The sequence below is a fragment of the Delphinapterus leucas genome, chromosome 1, assembly GCF_059928025.1.
Source record: "Delphinapterus leucas isolate spDelLeu-1000000601 "Yukka" chromosome 1, BTC_Dleu_Yukka2, whole genome shotgun sequence".
NCBI classification, from domain to species: Eukaryota; Metazoa; Chordata; class Mammalia; order Artiodactyla; family Monodontidae; genus Delphinapterus; species Delphinapterus leucas.
The window spans coordinates 126,810,425-126,815,937 of NC_143129.1; the positions used below are offsets into that span (position 1 = coordinate 126,810,425).

The window sequence follows — 5,513 nt, forward strand, 5'->3', positions numbered from 1 at the left end:
CTGTTAGTAGTCATCCTAACAGGTGTGTTGCAGTTCATGTAGGCAGTTTAAAAAAAATATTTTTGCATATGATATAAAAACAACTCTTTCTTTACTCAACTTCCCCAAATTTCACTTCCTAGAAGAAATTTCTGTCAATATTTATCAAAAATTTTTGCAGTCATGATTTTCCAGTTAGATATCTTTGCTTCCTACAATGAAATAGGAGGATTTGTTTTTTTCCCTATTACAGACACACACACACACACACACACACACACACACACACTATATCTTTACCCTTTTTCCAATCAAATTTATATCCTCAATTTTGTTTACAGCAATAGGCAAAGTTTACATTATTAATACTATGTAAATATTTTCACAGCTGAGTCAGGTAACAGACTAGGATTTTATGTGGCCCTCCCTATCCTCAGGTTCTGCACCTGCGGATATGGAGGGCTGACCAAGAGACTTGAGCATCTGTGGATTTTAGTTTGTGCTAAAACTAAACCAGTCCTCTGTGTACTTGGAGGGACCACTGTATTTTATTTCTCATGAAAACTTTTGATTTCCTTGGAATTAATAACTGGGCCATTTTTGTTCTTTTAATTTTATAAGAATTTGTTCTAATTCATTCTCAAACTCTTGCAGAAACATAAATCTCTAAGAAAAATTTGCTGAGTGCCTGCTAGATTGCTAGGGGCTGCTCTGAGAATCTGCGATATAACAGATATAACAGTATCCCATAGAAAGCTCCCTGACCATTTGGAGCTTACTTTCTGGCTGGTGAGACAGATAATAAACAATATTATAATAAATAAATGTACTACCAATAATGTTAGAAGGGCTGGAAGCTATGGGGGAAAAAAAAGTAAGTATAGTGGGTAGAATGCAGTTTTCATTATTAACAGGGAGTTGGGACAGACCTCCTTGGAAAGGCAACATTTGAGAAGACATTAAAGGAGTACGGGCTTGGAGGTAGTGTAGTAAGGAAGTATGCCTGGCATGTTGGAGAGACGTGTGTAGCAAGAACTGAGGGAGTGAGAAGGTGAGAGGTAGGAGATGAAGTTAGGAAATGGGGCCCACTTAAGACTTTGTGTTTTATTCCGAGGGAAAGAAGTTTTTAGCACTTGAGCAGAGAAGTGATAATCTGACCTTTGTTTTAAAATGATCTTCTTGGCTGCTGTGTTGAGAATAATGGGTACTATTTGGAGGGGAGGGCAGAGGAGGAAAGGGTAGAACAGGAAGAAGAGTTAAGGGGCAGTTACAAGGAGTCAGGTGAGATTCTTGGTGGTTCTGTGGTTCACACACATCAGGAACTCTAGGGGTTTTGTGTTTCTCTTTAACCATTATTGCCAGCATTCCTAGCCTTCATTCAGCAGTCTGAATGGATTGCTTAATATATGCGTTCTTACTAGAATCTTTGTTCACCATCATCAGCAGGATGCCCTTTGCCTGCAATGGACGTTCTGGTTTACTATCCAAAGTCTTCCTCTTGATGACTGCTTCATTTCAGTGAAGCAAATATTTTAGTAGGCTTTTGAGAAAGGGGGCAAGGAAAGTCATTTTTTTAAGTCCTTGAAAGTCTGAAAATGTTTTTATTGCAGTCTCACATTCAATAGCTACCTTGACTGAGTAAATAATTCTAAGTTGAAAATTAACTCCCTTTAGAATTTTGAAGAAATTATTCATTTGCCTTCTGATTTCCAATGTTGAATTTTTATATCATAGCAATGGGACCTTGGTTTTACTCTTTTTCCCCCTCTTCTTCCATACAGTACTTTTCAAGACTGGAAACAAATGTTTAATCTCTGAGACATCTTCTAGTATTATTTATCTTTAATAATTCCCGTCTCTATGTTTTCCATTTCTTTCTGTTTGGAACTTCTATTATTTAGATATTTGACCTCTTCTACCTTTGTAATGTTTTTCTTCCTATTTTATAACTATTTATTTGCTTCATACTTTGAGAAATCTCCTCAACTTTCTTTCTAGTCCTGCAATTGAATTTTTCCTTTTTCCTATTATATCATGTTAATTTCTAAGAATTTCCTTTCTCTGAATATTCCTCTTCCATTATATCCTATGTATTACCAGGTCCTTAACACTGCCCTGAAATCACACTAGATACATCGTAATCCATTCACTTTTTCTCATAGATGATGAATGAATTCTTCAGCCCCTTACACAAATTTCCAAGATGCTCTCATGCTCATGCTCAGCTGAAGACTTTGTTTCCTTTTTCACTGAGGATATTTTTTTTTTAATTTAAAGATTTTTACAAACTCATACTTAGCACCACATTTACTCAGATACTACAATCTGGTCCCATCTGTTTTGCCTCTCATCTGTGCTATGGATGAATTAACCATGCTTCTATCAAAGACTCTAATATCCTCTCACATACTCAAAGATACTATTCTGGCAATTCTCCAGTCTTTTGCCTATATCAACTTTTCATTCTCTACAGGAATATTATTATCAATGTATTATCACACTATAATTTATCCCATCTTAAAAACTCTGGCTTAACCCTACTTTCTCCTCCACCTGACTGCTCATTTTCCCTGCCTTTACAGAAAAACATCTTGGAAAAATTGTCTACACTCATTGCTCCATTTTCCCTTATCTCATTGTCCCTTAAACCCATGCAAATTTGGTCTTTATTGCTAATAGGTCACTTTGTGCACTTGTTACCACTGCTCTTGTCAAGTTGTCAATGGCCTATTTTTTGATAATCTCAATGGTCAGTAATTAGTATCTTTTAATATTCAATATTAATTATCTTATTTATGGTCTGCCTTGCCCACCAAAATGTAAATTCCATGAGGGAAGAATACTGGTCTATTATGTTCACTGACTTAGAAGAATACTTGTCATCATCTTTCAGTTAATATTTGTTAAAATGATTGGATACAGTACCTTCTCTTATATCTCTGTGGATATTAATTATAAATTTTGGAAATTTTATTCTTATCCCTGCCTTGTTTCATTTTTTTCTAAGCTGTTTACATTTTTAAAAATTAATTAATTAATTAATTAATTTTTGGCTGCCTTGAGTCCTTGTTGCTGCATATGGGCTTTCTCTAATTGTGGAGAACAGGGGCTTCTCTTGTTGCAGAGCAAGGACACTAGGTGCGTGGGCCTCAGTAGACGTGGCACATGGGCTCAGTAGTTGTGGCTCATGGGATCTAGAGTGCAGGCTCAGTAGTTGTGGTGCATGGGCTCAGTTGCTCCACAGCATGTGGGATCTTCCCAGACTAGGGTTCGAACCTGTGTCCCCTGCATTGGCAGACGGATTCTTAACTACTGTGCCACCAGGGAAGCCCAAAGCTGTTTACCTATTATTTTACTAATTGTTAATTAATTTGTTTATTTATCCATTTGTTTCATGCCTTTCGTGTGGAATGTTTTTTTTCAAAAGTTTCATGATCCCTGATTCTCAATTGGATACAATTAAGAGGCAAATTACTAAAAATCTTACTGGCTTGGAAATGTCCAAATGTTACCAAGTAGCTCTATTTAGACCATTCCTCCCACAGCAAAATCATAGAGAAACTGGAGGGACATTTACATTTGACAGAAAAGAAAGGCTTTGAGTGAAGAAGTTCTCACATTCTTACTGTATTTTTTCTTTTTTTTTTTTTTCTGATCTATGCATGCATAAAAAGGACTCCAAGCAGCCCAGAAAAGGTTAAAATAGGTAAATAGAGACCAAATTTGTAATATGAGTCTGTCTAAGTTAATTGTATTCTAAAAGAAAACAACAACAACAACAACAACATTACTCAGAGGAATAGAAAAGAATCCAGAGCTTCTTCAACACAACATTCACCATGTCCAGGACATAATCACAAAATTACTAGATTTATTAAGAAATAATAAATACAACCAATCTTCCAAACAAAAGGTAATCAATAAAGACCAACCACTAGATGGCAAATCTAAGAGAAAAGCACTTTAAAGAAGTTATTATTATTGCATTCAATGTTATAAAGCAAAGCATACTTAAAATCAAGGAACAAATATGAAATCTCTATAGAAACTATAAAGAAACTATAAAGAAGATTCAATTTGAAATTCCACAATTGAAAAGTAAATGAAATAAAAAATACCTGGATAGGCTTAACAGAAGAAATATAAATTAAATAATCTAATTTGAAGAACACAGAAAAAAAATATTGACCCCATAAATGAATAGAGCATAAAGTATCTAGTAATATCAAAATTTCTAATATATAAGCATTTGAAGCCCCAGAATCAGAGGAAGGAAAAAAGGAACAGAAAAACTATTTGAAAAAACAATTGCCAAAAATTTCCTAAATTTAGTAAAGATCATAGATTTACAGATTCAAAAGGTCACTGGCTCTAAAGCATAATAAATACAAAGTAAATTACATGTTAGTCAAAGAAAGACAATCAAAGAAAAAGACAAAATCTTGAAAGCAGAGGAAAAGCATACATTAGAACAGGGGACAACAATTTCAAAGCCATGTATTTCTTGTCAGAATCAATGGAGGTCAAGGTAGTGGAACTGATCTTGACAGTGGAACATCTTGAGGGCTAAAATAGAAAAAAGTCTATATTTGAAGATAATATTCTTTAACTGTAAAAGCAAAATAAGGCATATTTAAATAAACAAACCTAAGAAAATGAATTTCCAGCAAACTTGTATTAAAAGGGAATTATTTTATCTAAAGGAATATGATTCTAGATGGAAGTACATACCTTCAGAAAGAAATGAAGTGCTCCAGAAATTATAATTATGGATGTAAAGTTATATGTATGAATGTAAAATTATATTTATACTTATAAATATAAAATATTTTTCTTAATTTAAAATACATATGACTGTTTAAATAAAGTATATAACTTATATTAAGCAGTTTAAAACATATGTAGATATAAATGAAAACTATAGCATAAATGATGTGGGGAGTAGTAAATGGAACTGTTTGTGAAATTCTTGCAATTTGCATTAAGCAGTGAAATATCAACTCAAGTAGACTGTGAAAAGTGAAAAGTTGTAACCCTAGAGCAAACACTAAAGAAAAAATAATGCAAAATGTTTTAACAAAACAGCCAATAGATAGATTATAATGAAATTCTTTGTTTTTTTTTTTAGGAAGTTTTCTGGTGGGAACCAGAAAACCTGCTAGACAAATTCTACAAGAGCCGTAACAATTATAATGAAATTCTTAAAAAAAAAAAAAAAGTTATTTATCTTAAAAGAAGACAGGAAAAGAGGAAAAAGTACAGAAGGGAAAAACAGGCAACAAATAATAAACATAAATGCAATCATATCACTAATTCCATTAAATGTAAATAGAATAAAAGACAGATATTGACAGAATAAATAAAAATCTAATGGAAAGCTCAGTTTATATGGGCTGGACTCCTTGATTTGCAGGATTCATTACAAAGTGAAATGGCGGTAGGTCTTTACTTTTTTCTTGGGTCCTTATTTTCCTAGGTAAGAACCATCTTTCTTCTATATTAGAGGTAGAATGCTAACTTACTGTTTGTTGAAT

General features: G+C 33.4%; 1 non-coding gene across 1 annotated transcript; it reads right to left on the bottom strand.

The window, feature by feature from the left end:
* Positions 1-5,106: 5,106 nt before the first annotated feature.
* LOC115801907 (U7 small nuclear RNA) lies at positions 5,107-5,168 on the bottom strand. The gene has a single exon (XR_004022263.1). It is a non-coding gene; the product is annotated as a U7 small nuclear RNA (small nuclear RNA).
* Between the last annotated feature and the right edge of the window lie 345 nt (positions 5,169-5,513).